Source organism: Cupressus sempervirens, chromosome 10 (genome assembly GCF_028749045.1).
Source record: "Cupressus sempervirens isolate cs-2001-9-10 chromosome 10, ASM2874904v1, whole genome shotgun sequence".
Taxonomy (NCBI): domain Eukaryota; kingdom Viridiplantae; phylum Streptophyta; class Pinopsida; order Cupressales; family Cupressaceae; genus Cupressus; species Cupressus sempervirens.
This window is the reverse complement of record NC_143127.1, coordinates 353958449-353981126: the sequence shown is the minus strand read 5'-3', so window position 1 is coordinate 353981126 and position 22678 is coordinate 353958449. Positions and strand designations below refer to the sequence as shown.

The following is a 22678-nucleotide window of genomic DNA, read 5'->3' as shown; positions in this document are numbered from 1 at the left end:
ATTGACTATTGTTGCAATATATTCTACTTCTATTGTTGAATGAGAGATGCAATTTTTCTTCTTTCTTGTCCAAGACACTAGCCTCTTTCCAAGAAAGAATGCTCCACCACTAGTGTGCTTCCTATCATCAATACTTCCTGCCTAATCGGCATTAGTAAAGGCTTTCAATTAAAATTTGCCTCCTTTCTTATACCACAATCCATAATCTATAGTACCCTTTAGATACCTCATGATTCTTTTCATTAACATCATATGATTTTCTTTTGGATTATCAAAAAATCTTGCTACCATACCAACTACAAGTGCAATATCAGGTCTTGTATGCACTACATACTAAAGTTTTCCAATAACAGATCTATATGTAGTCTAACCCACCTCTTTGGAATCATCATTTTTGGAATACTTATGTCTAGTAGACATAGGTGTTCCAACTAGTCTAGAATCCTCCATTCCAAACTTCTTCAAAATCTCCTTGATATACTTTGATTGAGTGATGTAGATACCATATTTATTTTATTGAATCTGTAGGTCAATAAAGAATTTGTTCTCTCCAAACATTGAAATTTCAAATTCCTTACTTATTTCATTTTTTTTTTTTAAAGATTTTCACAAGTTATCATGACCAATAAATAATATATCATCTACAAAAATTTATGCTAGCAATATCTTCTTTTTTGGTCCTTGTTCTTCTAGGATTCCATTCAAGAAATTTGACTTGATATCCATCTAATATACTTAAAAAAGTTATATGTAGCATAAGCAAGTAGTGTTCTAAAAACTTATAGTCTAGAAATAGGAGAAAATGTTTCTCCATAGTCGATACCTTCCTCTTGAGCATTACCCTTGCACACTAGCCTTTCCTTATTCCTTGATACTTCTCCATTTTTATTCAACTTATTTCTAAATACCCATTTTGTGTCAAATAAATTCTTATCCTTGGGTCAAGGAACAAGAGACCAAGTCTTATTCCTTTAAATTTTTTTTATCTCTACATCATAGTTTTAATCCAACTTTCATTATCTAATGCATCTTTAACATTTCTTGGTTCAAATTTAGTAAGAAAACATGTACCTTTCAATTTTTTCCTTGTCATTATTCCTTTTGACTAATCTCCAATGATTTTATCAGGTGCATGATGCCTTCTAATATATCTAGCAAGCACATGTATCTTCTCCTTGGATTTAGGACTTGAATGACATGGTTCACTATGCTCAAAATGATCTTCTAAATCATGCTAGGGTCCTACTATTTGTGACTTGGGTCCTTCAAACTATGACCCAATTTCCACTACCTAAATCTCAAGTACTTTTGATAGAGACTCAAGTCCTTCTGATTGTGACTCGAGTTGAATTGGAGATTTTGGGGGCTTGGATGGTGAAGGTTGTCAATTCCCAATTGTGTTAGGTAAAGTATCAAGTTTATAGTAGACAAAATTTATTTAGTATTTAGGTTCCTTGTTGCTTTGTTCTTCACTCTTTTCTACAAACTCATCAATCTTTACATGTGCACTCTCTATAACCTTGTGAGTAGATAGATTCAAACACTTATATGGTTTTCTTTTGTTGGAGTATCCCAAAAATATGCCTTCATTACTTTTCACATCAAATTTTCCTTTCCTTGTCTCTTTTAAGATATAACATTTTCTTCCAAATAATTTGAAGTAACAAACATTAGGTTTATAGGCATACCATAATTCATAAGCTATTTGTTCTAAATCTTTCTTCTACTGAACTCAGTTCAAGGTATGAACTGTTTTGCTGATTGCTTCCTTCTAGTATTTGATTGCAACATTTTTCTCTATTATCAATGTCCTTGCACAATCCACGATAGATCTATTTCTTCTTTCTTCTATATAATTCTGTTAAGGTATACCAAGTGTTGATGCCTATATTTTTTTTATGAATAGACCTTTCCATTAATTTATAATATTAAGATACATATTCATAAAAAAAAGGGGTCGGGGGATACAAGATCACCCCATGAGTTCAAATGGAACAAGGATAGATTAACAACTATTCATCAAAAAAACTATTAAAAGAGAAGCATAAAGCCTCAGGTGCCAAGAGCAGTGCTAGCTGAAGGAGGGTCTTTATCATCAGAACCCTAGAAGTCCTTGGGGTTAATGGTTGCCTTAGGGGGGGGCCAACCATTAGTAGTAGCAAAAACATCATCATATTTATCTCCCTCAAGCCTAGATAGGGAGATAGCTAAGTCCATCCAAGGGAAAGTCCGCTAATACCTATCTTTTCATTCCTCTTTCATTGTAGAATTTGTTGAATTCATTAGAGATTCAAATTCACCTCCTCAATCTTACCTTAGACACTTTAGTTTCCTTCTCCACTCTAGCTAGATACCACTTGAATTTTTTTAATGCTTCTAATTTATCCTTCAAGTACATTATTATCATCATTCTAGAATAATCATCAACAAATAAAATAAAGTATTTATCTCCACAGTAGCTTTCTATGCTAATAGGTCCAAAAGGGTCTATGTGAACCAGCTCCAGAACTTCTTCAAAATTATAGTTCTTTCTCTTGAATCCTATCTTTCCCATCTTCCCAATATGATAATTCTTTCACATGCCCATGTCAGGTTTCTTGAGGCTTGGAATGTCTCTCATTCTTCTATTCTTTCTTATGTTGATCAAGTTATCAAAATTTACATGACACAAACTTTTATGCCATAACCAACTTTCCTCTACTTGAGCTAAGAAACATGAACTTTTAGTTAGATCAAGATAGAACGGATTGCCTTTTGTTTGATTTCTAGTCCCAACCAAATTTCCTTTCCCATCCAACAACTTGGCCTTACCATTCATGAATTCTACCTTGAGTCTAATATTGTTCAACTGTGCCACACTAAGTAGATTATGTTTTAGTCCTTCAACCAAATAAGCATTATCACATCTAAATTCATTGGTCAATGAAATGCATCATTTTCCTTTTACATAACATGGTTCATCATTTCCAAATATGACACTTCCACCATCATAATGTACAAAGTTTTCAAATTTAGATTCATCGCCAGTCATATGGTGAAAACAACCACTATCTATGATCCATGAGTCATTCTTGCTAACATGAGAAATGAGGGTCATCTTATCATTTTCATCATTTTATTAATCTTTAATAGCAATGTAAACCATTTCATCTTCATCACTACTATCAAAATCTTTAGCCATGTAGTAAGATTTCTTGCTTTATCCTTGTTATCTTTGTAGCTTTTGAAATCTTTCTTGCCTTTATACTTGCTATACTTCTTTTCTTCTTGGCCTTCTTTTTTTGGACACCTTGCAAAAATTTGACCAACTTCTTCAAAAGAAAAACATATTAGAGGTATTTTACCTTTGTACTTTCCTTTGCCTTTAAGAAATCTTCTTGCAATTAATGCTTCAATGGTTTCAAAATCATCATCAAAGTCTTCTTCATATTCACTGTCAGACTGCTTTTTAGATTTTTTAGCTTTCTTTTTGAGTGATATCTTAGCTTGAAATGCAAACTCAATGTTACCAGAGTTAGGAACATACTTATCATAGTTATCTAACTCAAAAGTTGTCAACCTTCCCACTAATGCATCCTAAGTTATATCATTTTTGGGATCACGTCTCATCTCTTGAATTTTTGAAACTCTAATTGCATAAATAGGAAGAAGAGTTCTAAGTACCTTTCTTACCACTTTCACATCATCTACCTTTCCTCCTGAGGCTCTAATTGCACACACACTGGATTTGATCTTTTGACTATATTTTGCAATGTTTTCATCTTCTCTCATCTTCATTTGATCAAATTGATCTTTGCAAATTTTTTCCATCACTCTCCTTTCATTGTCATCTCCTCCATAGATAAGTTTTAGCTTGATCCACATCTCATAAGTAGTACCACAATCTTTTACTTCATCAAATTCAACATAATTGAGAGTAGAGGCAATATCAATCATCATAATGTCATGATTCTTCTTTTCTATAATTTCTTCCACACTCATAGTTCTAGTGGGTACCACATACTTGGTGTTTAGATATTTCAAGCCCGAGTCTCCAATGGTTGCCAAATATAGCTTCATGAGTTCCTACCATGCTTGGAAATCATCTGTGTTCAGCTTAGGAATTTCCCTTCTGTAAGACATCTTGATCTTTAGCTTAGGTCCTTGAAACCTTATCTATAAGCACCAAATTCTCTGATACCAATTGTTGGAAATGTAAGAGGATTAACTGAGAGGGGAGGGGTGAATCAATTACCACAAAAAAGTCCTAGTCCCTTAAGGTGTCAGTACAAAACAAAAAAACACTCTATCATTTATGCTACTATAACTCAGTTAGCACTAAATTACTCAGTTAACATAGTAACTCAATTTACACTAAGAATGACTATCACTCGGTAACACTCAGTTAATATTGAATACATATATTGTTACTTGATTAACACTGAACATGTAGATCTTATGATATTAAGTTTGATTAACCTTAATTACATAGTTGCAGAAACATAAAGGAAATAACATGAAGACGTGAGACACCAAGATTTAACATGGAAACCCAATTTGGGAAAACCACCAATTGCAAATAGTTACTATTTTTCACTCTTCTAAAGTGAGCTCTATTAGGAACCACTTTTGTTAAAGGTTAAAAAACATACAATTAGGTGTGACCATGTTAAAGGATTTAGATCACCCTATTAGGAGTGGCCTTGTTAGAAGTCTTCAAACACTTCGATCTACAAATGGCACCTTGTTAGAGGATTTGAAAAATAGCTATTAAGATAACTCTGTTTGGAGATTTGATTCACTACTACAATTATTAGAGAGTAAAAATGACTTGACCTGATTGTTGATATAGCTGACTTGTTGATTTTAGATCTCTATTCTAGCTTGATTACTTGATCCCCATTGATTAGAATGTTCTTTGAATCTCGATTAACTAGGATACCGTGGTTATCCTTCCAATTCACTTCCTTTGTTCATCTTCTTTAATTTCACACATTCACACTTTCAATCCTCATTTTAACCTTATGCTTACATGAATTACCTTGTCAAGTTGACTTGAATACACTTATTATAAACATTCAATAATCAACCCTTGAGTCAACTAGAACTACCAAATTATTTCGTTAGATGCAATATGTTGATACAGAAAATCCTTTTTTAGCCAACCTGACTCGGTCAACACTAACTTAGAAAAGGATTTTCTTGTAAACCAACTAAACTTGGTTAACACTCCATCCTGATCCCTTTGGTAACCAAGTGAGCTCAGTTAACACTAGTTCTAGGCCAACTTTCCTTTGTTAATTAAGTAAGCTTAGTTAACACTAAATTTCTTCCAACTTCTCTTTGGTGCCAGAGTGAACTCGATAGGCACTAACTCCATGCCAATTTCCCAATTGAACTTAGTAGACACTAACTTTGAACTTGGAAAAATATGGAATGCTTGATAGATATTGGAAACTATCTTCATTGCTCGAGTGAGCTTGGCAAACACTAACTAGTAAAGAATTGACATTTTGTGTAACATCAAAGACAATATATAATTGAACAATTTTTGTCAACACATAACTAGTTAGTTGATCATACATTATTCTCTCACATTGTAAGGGAAAAACCTCTTATGGAAGGACTACTAATAATGAATGTTTAATTATCTTGACTTATAATTCTTTCTTTGTTAAAGATATACAAGTTGATGATGAATCCCTCACGATAATGCTCATACTACTGATTGGACTCCTCAAACCAAGTGGATCTTCCTCCTTCATGTGGCCCCTTTTGGCTGCATGGACCCTCCTCAATCTATTTATTATCTACTCCAATATTTTGATAACAATGTGCAACCTTCTCAACACTCTATCTCATGTAGTGATAGTCTCTAAAATAGGGTTTCACTACTTTCTCCTCCTTGTAGTGGGGATCCTAGTGAAAACATCACTTGGATGGTTGTATGTTGACATAGAAAAAATTATTCGATAATCTCTCATTCTCCTCCCCACATTGTAGGTGATTCGTCTACTAACTCTTGAAATGGATTGCTAGCTTTTCTATTAGTGTGTTGTTTATGATATTCTCTTGATCTTGTTGTAAATGGAATTTTGCCAATCTATTGATGCACATGCATCTTGGTTGTGTATGGGAAAATACCTTTTTTTGTTTATTTAGATAAAAACATATATGTTTTCATTTTAGATATATCTATGTAATGCTCCACTATCTAGGCATAAACCATTTATTTATAAAAGATAGGCCAAGGGTCACATATTATTCCATTGATCAACCATTCAACCACTCAATGCATTTCCATTGATATTAATTTCAAAGACCCCATTAGAATCATCATCAGGGTGGGTATTTCTACTATATTTGGAGTCACACCCTATGGCTAAAGAATAAATGGAAATTGAACAACATATATTTGTGGGGCACAAAGCCTAGGAATCCAACCTACTCCTTCTATAGAGAAACTAGCCAATCTATCTTATTATTTTTCTCCTCTTGTTATGAACATATATTGAGTTTCTTGTGGCTTAACAAACATTAGCCTAAAGTATATTATATAATTATTTATGTAGTCTTGCATTGGTCCTTTAGTTAGCCTAGGTGGAATCCAAGACATATACATGTTATATATAGAAGGTAGTAATTAGTGGTCGATAATCACACTATTAATTCTATATTTGTTGACTTCTAAAAGTTGAACATTTCAAAGTGGATTATCAACCATTTACAAATATTTTCTATGATGTTTCCAAGTATTTTTATTTTTCTCACTTTTACTTTGAAAATTATTTAGTTGCACATGGTACCAAGCACAATCTTGAAATTTGGAAGACAAGGAACACATTAATTTTTAAAACTTGGTGGTCACATTTGAAATACAAGTTCTCAATTTAACAATTATTTTTATTTTTTGATAATTGGTCAAAGAAATAAAAGGCTATTATAGTGTAATGCTAATTGTGTGGAGTTATTGTAAAATTATTATTTTCACCAAAAGCTCTTCCAAGCTTAACAATTGATTGTTTTGAACATTTTTAAGAGAAGTGACTTCTAGGTAGATGTTATTGTAAAATATTCACTATATTTTAGTTATTTTAATATCAATCAACAACATAATATGGATGCACATCCTTGCAAAACCATAACACATAGGTGTCAAAAAATATCAACAACACATTAAGATTTAATATTTTCAATGTTACAAGTATAGGCCATTAAGGATGCACTACCAAAAAATTTAGTTGCCCACCTAAAGAGTGGATAGACAAAGCACCCACAAAATAGGGATAAGAGGAAGGGGTTACACAATACTTTTTTTCAATGAAAGATCAAACAACTATTTCAATAATACTACCACTAGGATCCCCATTAGAAATGGAAGAAAGTGGTGAAGTCCTATTAAGGAGACTATCAACACAAGCAAGTATTGAGAAGGTTGTACATTATTAGTCATAGGTTGAAGAAGAGAAGGAACAACAAATAGAGAAGGGTCCATGTAGTTGAATTTACCAATAACATGATGGGGCACAAGCACTGTAGAGGATGTGACACAAACATCATGAAAATATGCAATAGGATCATCAACCCAAGGGGAGTCATCATCATTTTGTGATTTTTTGTTAGAGGGTAAATCAAAAGCCTAGATAGTGCATTTTTAAATGACTACTATGCTAATTTACTTCAATTCAATATTACTAGCACATTATTTAAAAAGATATGTAGCCTTAGTACATACATAAAATATGGTGAAGAAAAATGTAAGGTTATTTTATAGTCCAACAATATCAACAATATATTTTTTAGGGTCTAAATATAGTGACTATAAAATGAGACTACCTCGTACTCCTTGTGAAAGGCACCTAAGTTTTATGATTCATTCGAGACATTGATAGTAGTACTTGCATAGAACAAAAAAAATTACTAAAATGAGAAAACCAAAAGCCTTCAATGTTTAGATAGGACAATATAATATATGGAATTTTTTTTAAAATAGATATCATTAATGGTGAAAGATGAAAATATAGATAATTAAATCTTGGACAACTTCACAAAAGTAGGGTGAATTTGATTAATGAGTCTACAAACTCTTATATTGATTTTGTACATCCCTAGAGTTACCATAATTAATGTAATTCCATAAAGCAACAAGGGATACACATTTCAAAGTTCCTACCTATTTGTGATGCATTTTGGGATAAGTATGATGAAATAAGAATGTGATTAAACACCACCAATTTTATAATTTAGTAAAAGGATCAATCAACATGAAAAATAACTGTTCAATTTTATAAAACAAACATGATGACTTTTATATTTAAAAAAATACATAAAATTTTCAAGTGATAAATTCTATATAGCATATTATCTAAATAATGGTTAGTCAAAAACTATATTTCTATGTTAATATCCAATATAATAATACTAATATATGAGTCATATTCAAACTAAAATATAGAAACTTTAAATAAAGGTTCATTTGTAATAATAAAAAGAACTAAAGACTAGTTTCTACATACATGAAAATTCATGCTCATTCATTTGCACAATATTTTGATGGTATTTCATTATTCTAAAATACATATTCAATATTTTCTATAAACAAGTTTCTTTTAAAAATATTTTGGCAACTCTATATATTGGGAAGCTTAGAGAGTGTAAATAAGTATAATCTTTTTTCTCTTCATCTTATAAAGTTTGAAAATAAAAAAAGTTGTTGTGTAGTGACTTAGTTGATTTGATGAATTAATAGTTAAGGTTAGGTGAAATTAGTGGGTTGATGCATTATCAATTTAGGAATGTTTACTTGCACATAATTCAATTTTAAAAGTTCTACAAAGTAGAAAAATAATATTATTTGAAATTAAATATTATTGCAAAATATTAACTCTTACTGTCATAAAATAAACTATGGAATCTCAAAGAATCTATACAATAATTAAATGTGCAAGGATTAGAATGGAGAGAAATGCTAAAAACCAAGTTTCCATAAATAAATTGACATCTTTTTTGCAAGATTGAATTTTAAAGAATATCTTATAATAGTTCTATGAGTGTATCATATAATTTATTTATATAGAAACCATAGATGGATGAGTTAAAGAAAATATACAAAGATGCATACATAGTCATAGTTAGAACTCTAATCACTAACCATAATAATCTTTGAACTATAACAAGAAACTCACTATTTGGTAATGATGATGATGATGAATAGGACATGGGTTGTCATCTAATGAGCTAAGAACCATATATCTCTAGTAACCTACCATTATACAATAAAAATATTTTTGGGTAGCTTTTCCTTAAAGTTTTCATGTGTGCACATTAAAGTGCTTTCATATGATAAGATTTTCCAAGAGAAAAAAATCATTTATATACCTATTAGAAAATATCTCAAACACCTTTGAAGAAAAAAAATCTGTTAAAAAACAATACTGATTATATAAGGTGTATTTTTATGAGGTAACACACGTTAACCCTTCAATCTCTCTATGTGTAATATGACTGCAAATGTTGTAAGTACCTTAGCCAAAACATAGGTTAACAAGTCAATATCCAAAAGATCAAATGTATAAAAAAAAACCCTACTAAAACTACAATCTTATTCTTTAGAGACCTATTAAATAAAATTGCAAGGCATATCTTTCTTGTCATACTACCTATTTGTACCAAAACGGGAACTTTGTAGTGCCAAATATGCATGAAAATGTGTCCCTAAAAACTTTAAGTATATCAAATTGGTAGGTTTACATTTTCTCATCAACCTACGTTAGCATTCAGCTAGTTGATGGAAAACTTGAAGCTTTGTAAGAGAATATTCTAGTCTTAAAAAATAATAGAAAATAAATTATTGCCTAATGTGGTTGTGACTTTCCCTTGTAGATATGTATGTCAAATGTAGCAACAACAAAAGAAACTTTTGTTTTTTTTCTTAAAAAAAATGTTAACTAGAGTGGATTCTATTGTGATTCGGTTTCTTTTCTTTTTTATCTAAAGTTGTTCTTTTCAATGTTTTGTTAGATTAAGAATATCTACCAAAATTATTTGATAAAATTGTCTTTCTCAACATTAATCAGTGAAAAATGTAGTTTATAGTTCTAAAGTGGTGTATCAAAAACCAAATTGAAAAGATTCTATTTTCTAAAAATGATAGAATTTATGCAAAGAAACTAGCAGTCGTAGACATCCATTTAAGCAAAGATCAAAACTAAAGGAAACTAATTAAATTCCTATTATTCAATTCAAAGAACTTTTAAGTTTATCTTAGTACTCAATAGATTTTCTAAAACATGTCAAATAAAATACACCATTCAATAATTGTATAAAAGTTTTGTTTTTTTTTTGTTGGAATGAAGTCTAATGACATTTACATGTGTATTTCTTATAATCTTTGATATTTCTTTCATTTTCCCTACTCATTGTGATTCATCCTTTTTATGCAGACTACATGCAAAGTAATACTAAGTACAACTACTTGTGATTTGGCAGAATTAAGAAATATAAATACTTACAAAATAATTTATCCATCTTTATAACAATCATTCACAAAGAATAAATATCTATGCACATTGATTTGTGTATTTGGCTCACATGTTAGCAAGTAAGTGTTGTGGAGGTCAGTGGTTTATATTTCAACTTAAAATATCAAATTTTAAATGAGTGGCAACAACCTGCACATGGAAAATCTATTAGGAAAGAAATTGATAAAACATTTAATGTTTCTCTTTTACATTCTAGGTAGGCTTTACTCTTACATGCCCATTAACATGTTGAAGGTCATTTATTGATGACAGGAATTGAGTTCCCATTTGTGAACTTTAGCAATTGTTTTAGTAGACCGCACAAATCTAGTCATATATTCTCAAACAAGACTTTCTTACTTTTTTCTTATAAACATGATAGGTTCTAATAGTGATCATAAGAATTTTTAAAAATGACATATGTGACTAAACTTCATAATTTCAAGAATTTAATCAAATATTTGTTTTGTTTCCCTTAAGATTTTTGTTGGGTTTGAAAGTTTTGCTACCTTTTCATATCCAATTTCATCCTAGATGTAATTCTATCTTAAGATTTGTTATTAAACAATGAGGATCCAAAGATGAAAGATCAAGAAAATAAGAAAACATCTGGGTTCACATTTTAAATCTAGTACTAATGAATTCAATATCTATAGGTTTCTATAATTCATTGAGTCTTGAGGAAATCAAGATATCAGATATCTCAAGAGCAATTAAACCTAAGATTTGCATTTGTTACGCAAGAAATGTCTTGGTAAAATTGACAAGCAACCTTGGAAGGTAGCTCACATAAGAAAGTGTTGTGAAGATTAGTTATTTTGTTTGAAACTTAAAATATCAGTCTTTTAGGAGTGATAGTCTGCACCTAGAATAGATCGCACCTACCTCAAATCAATTACAAGCTATCAGTGGTTACAAAACTGATATTAGAATTTCTAACTTCCCATAGTTTGATATGCTTTAAATTAGTAGTTGGTTAACTGATGCTTTGAAAAACCATATCTTATACTCTTTTACCTAGTTGTTTTAGCATATTCTTCAATGATGTGGGAGTTATTTTAGTAAAGAAATTGATACAATATTTAACATGTATATTATGTATTCTAGGTTGGCTTTTCTCTTACATGTTCCCATTCCCATTTAATGTGAATGGCATTTATCAATATTCTAAGTTCCCATTCATGAACTGTAGAAACTTCTTAAGCATATAGGAGAAAATCCAGTCATTGCTCATAAGGTTATAGTTCTCTCCTGTATTGTTATACTCTCTCTAATATACATTCAAAGTAAAAAAGTTAAAGATATCATGTAATTTTGACAATGTAGCTCAACAAATATGCCTTATGGAAATAGATTTTAAAACCAAACTTTCTCACTCATAGCTTATAAACATGATAAGTTCTAATAGCGATCATAAGCATCTAGAAAAAACTTGGCATTTATTCCAGTTTTATGTTCTTGAGAAAAATCTTGAAGTTGGTTATAAAAAATCAAGTCTTCAATAGGTCTCTAAAGCCCCCTATGGGATGATTATGATATTCCAATTTTTACAAAAACAATGCCACTTTAATTGCAAGGTTTAAAAAAAACCATTAGTGTAATAGTTGATTCTAAAAAAATTATGTAGTGCAGTTTCAACCTTCACATGTACCATCTTAGAAAGAATGATAAAATAGAATAATTATCAAAATATTAGTTTTTTTCAGTGTATAAGGGTAAATATTTTTGGTTCCTTTTCCATAAAGTATAAATTGGAATTGAGAAATGAAAAATGAGGTTCATACAAAATCATCCAAAGTAGTACACACACTTGTAAGTAAATAATCCATCTTTATTGAAATCTCAATTTACAAAAAGGAATGAGCTAATTCCCTAGAACATTTAGGAATATTCTTAAGATGATAAATACATTTAAGGATCCATGGTGAACAGGGCGGGGGAGATAAAAGAAACATGGGAGGAAGTGCAGAAAAGAGTATATTCTTATCAACCGTTAAGTTGTCCCCTCCTGAAAGAGCAACCAAGGCTGCAACCAGGCCAATGTTTCATGCAATTGTTGGTTCAATCTGAATATAATTATGTTGACTGTCATTAAAATGTTCATATTTATCAAGACTTGTGACCATGGCCCCTGTGATTACATGGGAATTGGGATTTGCACTATCTCTGCATTTCTACCCTCCTGTGCAAGAGTGTTTCATGTTATCCATAGGGATGGATGATGCATGGTGATGCACTTACCTTGGGAAGTGCTTCCCATACCCCACAACATAACTCATTGATTCAAGATTTTGACCTAAGACGTAGTCCACCTAGAAAACAAAAACAAAATTTTACCTAAGCCCCTCATTCATGGAAATAAAATTTAACATTCAATTAGTGTTGTCTAATGTTATAAAACATGTCAGCTTATATCTAAAATCTGGAAAAGCTCCATATTATTTCTCTCAAAATATAATTTGGACCACAATCAAAACCAGGGATACATGTAGTATTAAGGTAACCAAATGCTAGAAAATTAGCATTCACAACATACTAGAAAAGTTGTTAGAGCTAATAAAAAACTAGGGATGCTAGCAATATAAAGATAATTTTTGTATACTAATGTGAGAAAAGCAGCATTCACAATGTACTATACGGGTTGCAGATTTCCATGGTTCAATTAGATCAAACTACCTACATATAAGAAATAAGTTATTAGAATAGAAGGTATATTAATCACAAGCCTTGGGTTAAAAAAGTAAAAGAGGTAATAGAAGCTCACCTTTAGTTCTATTGAACACTTCAAATGGAGGTAAGTAAGAACACATAAAAATGTTGGTCTACTTTTGATAGCTTGCCAAAATGTCCTCATATGGGTAGCTTGGATCAAGGGAAATCCTCAACCTCATTAGCAGAACCTATTGCAATCATCATCAAGTCATATAAAAAAGAAAATTGTAATAAAATGAACAAAAATAAATACAATTCCTACACAAAAAATAAAAAGTTTTAAAATCTAATCATAAAAAAAATTAGGGTGTACCCAAAACCTAGAAACACTAGAGGAAGTTAAGTAGCCCATGAAATTCATCCTTGAATGAATTATAAGAAGTTACTATTTATGGTTCCAGGGAGATGCTGTCAAAACAAAAAGTGTACATTACATGTCATTTATAGTCTCAGTATATGCTAAATGCACTTGTTTGTGTGCATACTCTTCAACGGCCAAGGATATCTCTATAGCTATAAGCTTATCTCTTTTCCTAATGCCATTTATAACTATTTTTTTCCTTTCATTATCTAAAACTACACAAACATTTTATGAATGTTAGTTTTCTTTTTTCAAGTACCTAATGGCATTGGATTCCTTATTCACCTCATTTGTGTTGGAATTACAATAGGAAAGGTAAACTTCTAGGGGGGGTATGAATCAGTAGTATAAAATTTGACCCATAAAAAAATTGCCACACATCCATCTCATACATTTAATAAGTAAAAATAAAATACCATGTAAAGCATGTACATATAAATCAAGTAAACAAATAATCATTCACACACATGTGACACTAAATATGATTACCTAGAAACCCTCCAATGAGAAGGTAAAATTGGGGTGGGGATGACACCCACAAATCTTCACTACTGCAGTAATAAAATGTATCCAATGAAGGTTATAATGTTTGATCATGAAACATGATCTACCTTGTGAAAGGTCTACCCTATTATAGGCTTTCAAAGATTGTTAGGTTTTACCTTGTTAAAGGATTTCAACACCCTGTTAGAAGTGTGCCTTGTTAAAGGACTTTAACTCATGATTAAGTAAGCACCCTATTAAAGGATTTTAATACAACCTATTAGGACTTTTCTATTAAGAGATTTAACTAATTCACCTGTTAGAATGACTCAACATTGATCCTATGGTTAGCACTTTGTTTCTTGATGATGAATCACCTCTAAACTAATGTATTCTTGATCCTTCTTGATCAGATGTCTCTCTGTTGTATACTATTCCCTTCCTCTATTCTCTTTTAACTGATTCTGTAATGCAATTTCAATTCACAATTCCTTAGCTACCATGAATGCTCTGTTTGTGCATGCAAACTTCTATCTTTGCTCCTTCCACATGCATATGAAGTTTAGGGTTTGTCCTCCTTAAGAAGATCTAGGTGACTTAGGGTTATGTATGAATCAATAGTTGTGATTCATCCATTTTTCCACTGAAACCTTTCCTATTTCATGATTGGATGCATGTAATTCATAGGGATTCCTACTTAATATTTGTCCTTATCTCCAAAATATCATAATTCAATCTTTAAGCCAACTCAAAAATGGTTTACATAGTAGTTTGTGCTATTTCAAACAACTATGACCAAACTGTCTTACATGACATTTGAAGTCTTTGATGCTCGGCATATACTATTTTCTATACTATGATGCAACATCTGAATGACTCGGCATCCACTGCTTACTTGGCTCCTATATCACCTGGCATATATTGTCTACTCAGCACTTGAGTGACTTGGCACATGAGTGACTCGACACTCACTATGGACTTGGCATGCTCTATCTTATGCATGTTTTGCTCGGCATATACTACTTGTTTGGCATGAACTAAATAAATGACTTAATTGTATGGACACTCACTTCTCAAAACCAATCTGAGATCAACAATTTGTAGAATGAGAAGGTTGAAGTCTATGGATGATGTATTTTATCCACCTATCCTTATAGTGGAGGGAGTTACTTGAGAAATTTCTAATCGATTTTGATTTTATTCTCATTGGTCAATGATTAATAGGATTTATTTAGGGTATAGCCTTCTCAAATATCCAAACTCTACTCGATTACATGAGAAGAAAGAGGAAAATGGCTATCTAGGAATCATATACAGCAATGGTTATGTGCTTGAGGAGCTTGATTGCAACCTTTTAGTCCATGCTTTCTAGCAATGAACCATTTTCTTGGTAATGGAATTATTCAAAGTCCTATGCTTGTTGAATACATGTTCATTTTTTAACTCTATATTGTAAGAAGAGAAAGCAAATTATACTAGCCAAATGTCACATATCTAAGCATAATATGGTGTCATGATAAAAAATTATGTCATCAATAGAAACAAAATTAAAAATTGTAAAGCATAGAAAGAAAAAAAAAATCAATAGGTACTAGATGCTCAAGCCAATTTGATTAAACATTGGAGATAACTTAATAATACAAAGTAAAAAAATTATGAGTGAGAAGATCCATAACTTTTAAGAGTGCAGATTTGATTGCATGATGTGTTAACAAGGAGGGATGATGTGTAAAAAAGGTAAAAATGATGTAATAGTTGGAAAATGCATTGCCAAAGAATCTAGAAGATCTTAATCATATATTAGATCAAGGAGACATTTTTAAAAAGGGACATTGATTGTCTAACTATTTTTCAAAAAAAAAGAAACAAAAGAGTATATTTTAAATAAATAGAGGCCTCTTACAAAAATCTTATGATGCAAACTACACATGATTCAATTGAAACATAAAATATCTGAGATATTTAATGGTTAATTACATGATATTTTAATGGTGATATTTAACTAAATGATTTGATTTTGTATATGCCAGTTTTATTTAGCAACATGAAGGTATAAAATGAGCACTTAACAATAAACAAATATAACAAAAACATATAATTTATCTTATCTATTTTTGTGAAGATATTGTATGAAGTAATAAATATAGTATTTGAGTACATATAAATATATATAAAAGAATAAAATTACAAATTACTATTATAATAATTAATTATGAAACATTATTTCTATGATATTTTCATAGTATACAATAATACTACCTTAACATATATTCTATTTTTTAAATACATATATTTTATTATATATATTAAATAAATAATAACTAGATATTAAAAATCATAATATCAATACATATTCTTGCATTACTAAATATAAAATGCCAAGTCACACTAAAAAAAAGTGCAACTTCATAGTTGAATAACTTATTCCAAACTTTGAAAACCAAAAACATTGAGAAATTTAATAAAACAATCCTTTCTTAATTGAAAGATAAGCAACTGATATGCATACTTTAAGTTGTGTTATATATTTGTCTCTAAGAGTACAAAAAGAAAAACCATCCATTTTCATTATTTTTAGCATAAAATGACAAATAAATTAGAACTCTAGTACCTACTTAGGCACCTAATAGCTTATTGTCCCAACTCAACACACCAAAAGATAGCCCCTTTGAAAAGGCTCTTACATGTTTGGCTATCAATTGTAGGGTAGCTAGCTGGAGGTAAGTGATGTCTCCTATGGAAAAATATAACCACGTTGCACCCACAAATACTCATCAAAATATCCTATCGAATTGTAAAAATGATAGATGTGGGGATTGCAGTGCTATAATGGCTCCTCCTACCACTGTCCCTTGCAAATTCATATAGAAGTTTGGCACCTCTCACCAACTTCTTTGAGTAGACCCTATTATACCTGAATACAATAGATGCAATAGCCAGTGCAGCAGCCATCTTAGCAACCAAGTCAAGGCCATTAGTAGTTCAAAGCATGGGATGTAAGCAGGTCATATCTTCAGGCTGCATCCAACAATAATGGTAAACAAGAGTTGATGAACCATTGACTACATGTCCCACCTACACGTAGAGTAATCACCACCACCATGTTCAGTCCAAGAGTTTCATTCAATGAAATGAATTGATTTAAATCGTGTACATACTTGAAAAAATAAAAACATCATTCTTTGACAGAAATATTAAAGAACAATGTGTAGTAATAATTGTGACTTTAATATGTACTATAGAAACCAAAGATCAACAATACAATGGAAAAAAAAATGTGAAGAAAATAATATATGACACTAAAAGATACTCTATTTTGAATAGAGAATGATATGTTTTATATTAGAGATAAACAAAAATATTGCTGCACAATTAATTTAAAAAATGAAATTACAACTTATTTTTAATACTAAAAGTGCATACGCTGAGTCTTATGCAATTCCCTAAAACTACGGTGGAAGAACTATATGTCACCATTTTTAATTGGAGTTTGAACAATATAAATTCTTCTTTATTTGTAATGAATTACAATAATGAACATGATTTCTTTGAATTAACTAATCATTATGGTGTGTGATATCTCTGAAAGTTGGAGAAATGGTGAAACTAGAGTTTGGAATCCATGACTGTGAGTGAACTACTCAAATATATACTAAAGAAATAGTGAGATTAGATTTAGGAATCCATGTAGACTCTCACTTCGACAACAGCAATTTCAGCATGTACTCCTAACAATTTAATGAAGATACTATATAAACTTAAAATCGGCTGTAACACCCCACCAAGGGATCCAAAGAATTAACCTAATGTAGTGCCTACCCTCGTTTACATTTTTCTGGACATATTGTTTCTATTATTGCCAGACTCTATTAGACTAGTTTTATGATGATGGTTGGTAGCATTGTTTTGAGACTATTAGATATTGTGTTATGGATTTAGTTGATGTATGATGAGATTGCTTAGACTCTACATTTTATATATGCATCATGATTGTTACATTACTTTCAGTTATTGATGATGATTAGTTAGATCATTATTATTACATGTGTTTTCTTATGGATACTTACCCCATACTTGCATGTGTATGGTGTGCATGTTTGTTCTCTTATTGTATGGCATTTCTGATGCGGTTAAAGAAGGGAGTTGTAGTCACCTACTAGTCAGGATCTACACGATGTACCACTTCCTACCATTTCTCATTTAGCTTAGCTTATATATATTGTATGTACATGCATGGTTTTTATGTAGGTCGTAGGTACTAGGTATCAACTTTCCTGAATTGCCAGGATGAGCGTACCCTATCGCACTATCTCAATGGTAAGAGAGGGGAGATAAATTCTCAAGTTCAAATCCTAAACCCTTAAACTTTTTTGTCCTAGAGAGGTAGGACAAGTATCTAGATATTTTACCTTCTGAATGTGTCAGATGACATAATTCGTGATTTTTAACCCTTTAGACTGATTTTGTATGGATTGTTTTGTGATGGGTTTTCATATTTTATCTTGGAGGTCTATGGTGAATTTTCTATTAATTAAGTCTAAATTTAAAGATTTAATTAATAATTTAATTATTTTGGGAAAAATTAATATAATATCATGATCTTTAGATATTTTGATTTTAATTAATTAAATGAAAAATTAACTAAGTAAAAGAATTAAATAAAAGAAATTAAAATTAATAATAATAATAATAAAATAATAAATAAATCATAATAATAGAAATAATAAAAGAATTAAAATAAAAGTTATAAGCTTGCCTAGGAGTAAACGCACCTCTTGATTGCACATATGTCAACAACACAGGAGTTAGCGCACAAATTAAGCACATGGTGTCTACATATGCCTCTGATTCAATTTACCTTGGCTATTTAGGTACTGTAATGCCTGATGATTAGTATACAAAAAAAATTCCTTTGGCAATAAATAATGCCTCCAATTCTTTAAGGCCTGAACTATTGCATAGAACTCTTGATCATAAACAGAATACTTCTTATTTGCATCATTCAATTTTTCACTAAAATATGCAATAGGCTTACCTTCTTGGCTTAATACAACCCCAATAGCACTACCACTAGCATCACAATCCACCTGGAACAGTTTTCTAAAATCTAGAGGTGCCAACACAGGTTGTTCTGTCACCTTCTTCTTCAGCAATTCAAAACTTCTCGCAGTTGTTGCAGTCCATTTGAACTCTTTTCTATCCCCTCTTATTGTATCAGTTAGGGGTGCACATATGCCACTGAAATTCTTAATAAACTTCCTGTAAAAACTAACCAAACCATGAAATGATCTTACCTTAGTATCAGACCTTGGAGTAGGCCATTCCAAGATGGCTTTTACCTTCTCCGGATCCATTTTGAGACCTTCGGGTGATATAACAAACCCCAAATAGACTAACTCCCTTCTTGCAAAGATACACTTTTTCAGATTAATTAACAGTTTCTCTTCCCTTAGCCTTTCAAGGACACTACGAATATGCAATAAATGTTCTTCCAAAGTCTTGCTGAAAATTAAAATATCATCCAAATAAACAATAACAAATTTTCCCAAGAACTTCTTAAGTACCTCATTCATGAGCCGCATGAAGGTGCTTGGGGCATTCGTCAATCCAAAGGGCATGACTAACCACTCATAAAGATCCTCCTTGGTCTTGAAGGCTATTTTCCATTCATCTCCTTCTCGAATCCATATCTGATGATAGTCACTCTTGAGATCTATCTTTGTGAAGTACTGAGCTCCACTCAAGCAGTCCATAAGATCATCCATCCTTGGCAAAGGAAACTGGTACTTGATGGTTATCCTATTTATAGCTCGAGAATCTGTACACATCCTCCACTCTCCATCCTTCTTTGGTGCGATTACTATAGGTACTGCATGGACTTAGGCTCTCCCGAATCAAGCCCTTCCTCAACAGCTCCTAAACCTGTCTGTTTGGCTCCTCTATTTTAGTAGGAGTCATCCTGTGAGCAACCTTGTTAGGAAAACTAGCTCCTAGAATCAAATCTATCTGATGACTAATTTTCCTTACTGGTGGCAATCCATCTAGAATATTATCAAAGATAATATCTCCAAACTCCCCTAGTAAATCTGAAACTTCAAGTGGCATTTCACTACTACCTTCTTTATCTTTCCTAGGAATCAAAGCATAGCACATATGTTGATGTTTCATGCCATCTAAAAACTTCCTTTCATCAACAAGACAAATCCTAGCACTGCTACATACCTTTTCGCCTTCCTTTTTTATGGGCTTCAATTTGTGGCAAACTCCATCCTTTTTCAGAGAGTATGTGTTTGCATGCCCATCATGTACTGCATGTCTATCAAACTGCCATGGTCTACCCAACAATAGATGGCAAACATCCATCGAAATAACATCACAGAGAGCTTCATCATGGTAACTCCCAATTTTGAATTTCACTAAACATTGTTCACTTACTAGGACCTTATGATCATCTTTTACCCAAGAAATCCGATAGGGCTGGGGATATTTCTCCCTCTTGAGCTTTAGCTTAGAGACCATCTCTTCTGATACCGAGTTATCAGTGCTACCACCATCAATGATCATGTCACAACATTTATCCTCACACTTACATCTGGTATGAAACAAACTCCTCCATTTTCCTAGTTCAATCTCACCACTTAGTAGGACTCTTTCATTTACCAAGGTCTCTCCTCTTTCTGCATCCTCATCCACATGAGCAACCCTAGCTTGGCCCTCAGCTCTCCTATCTGTCCTTCCTTGTCGTTGAGGGCATTCAAAGGCACGATGACCTTCTTCATTGCAATGGAAAAAAGTACCACGAAAGCCTCCTCTTCCTTGTCCACTTCCTCTACCTCTTCCTCTCTGATTTCCAAAGTCTTGATCATGGGAGCGATTGAAACCCTCATTCCTCTGATTCCTGTTAGTACCCACATCTTCATTTTTCTTTTGGGTTTCATTGCGGCCTCCAGATGATCTACCGCTTCCCCTTCCTCCTTGACCGCGCCCTCTTTTTCTTCCTCCAAACCTTTTATTCAGCTTCTCTTCAACTCGTAGGGCAAACTAGTATGCCTCTTCAACGCTGGTCATTCTTACCAGACTTAATTCCTCCTGGATGCTATGTTGCAACCCACTGATATAACGAGAAACCTTCTCCTTATTTGCTTCTACATGTCCCACTCTAATCAAGAGTTGATAAAATTCCTCTATATATTCTTGGACTGATCTTCTTGCTTGTTTTAACCCATGCATCTTCTTAAACAAATCAAGCTCATAGTCCACAGGAATGAATTGCTTCTTCAATTTGTCCACCATGCGATCCCATCTTGTGATCTTCTCCTTTCTTCTTCTGTTTCTTTCCAATTGAACCTCCTGTCACCAAATTTTGGCATGACCTTTCAGTTTGGCCTTTGCAAACTTAACCCTATCTAGGTCCTTGATATCCTCATACTCAAAGTATTTTTCCAATTTATTGATCCATTTGGGTCAAATAAAGGTTCCAACTCTCACAGTTCAACTATCAGTGTGCTAGAAAATCTTGAAGAAATAGGAGCATGCAATTGGGCCATCATTTTGGTAACCTAGAGGTGTGAATTGGCCAGATGAATGTAATTATGATTTAGAGCATTCCAAAAAAAGAATCAGGTCAAAAGGCTCCACGATTTGAAAGTTATTGCAATTTTTTGGGTTTTGGAGACCTCCTAAGAATGCTTCATAGTCAGGTTAGGGGCATTAAATGACCTCAAAAAGGGATGAAAAATGGGGGATGAGTGAAGCTGGTCCATAGGGCTATAGAGTGCTTTGAGAGCTTTCCAAAAATTTAAACGGTTCATCAATCGGAGTTACAGTTCAAAAGTTATGCCTCCCGAAAGTTCGGTTACCGTTTTTGGGTTCTTCTAGATTTGCATCGACTTCTAACGCAGCTTCTGGAAACTTCTATTTGGTCAGTGGATGCCTACTACCACTTTCTAAAATGTACTCGTAGTCCTTGACCTTCCGAGGTCTATTTAAGGAGATTTCTGGCATTGTAAAAGGCAGTTCGGAGTGGAGTTTGAGAGGAGGTACTGAAAGGAGAAATTATCTCTAGATTTATGCTATTGTAAGCCCTTAGCGCATGTTTTGAAGTTTATTTTCTCTGTACTATTTGTACTAGCTTATTTTCTCAGTGAATATAATTTTTCCCTTTTCTATTGTGTCCATTCTGTTCTTGGGTTGTGTCCCCATCACCTTGTGACTCATTTAGAAGGTTGGAAAAGACTCATACTTAGTTGTCAACACCTTCTGGTTGTTTCTAGAGACATTCTTGGTTGAGAGTTCTTTATATTCAGGCACTCCTAGAAGCTTGGGGAGCATTGGAGAAGGAAGGTGCTTGCTATGTGGAATTCTGAGGAGAAGTGATTTAGCATCAGTGTCCAGGTAGACACTTTTGATTTTGACTTATGATATTTCGCTTCTTGCACTTTCTATATTCTTCATGTCTTCTGAATGCTTTTTGAAGATTTTCATATCTTGGTTGTATGCATTTGTTATGGGTAGTTAAATTCTATATAAGAAATTTTCATATGCCTAGATCTAAGGAATCTATGGGGCTAGGGTTTTCAGATGCGTATGGACAAACCTATTAAAAGGATTAATGGGTAAAATT

The 22678-nt window shown here is 32.3% G+C and overlaps 1 pseudogene; it reads right to left on the bottom strand.

The window, feature by feature from the left end:
• The window catches only part of LOC149534046 (endoglucanase 25-like), a 54456-nt pseudogene that overhangs the window by 18617 nt on the left and 13161 nt on the right, over positions 1–22678 (bottom strand).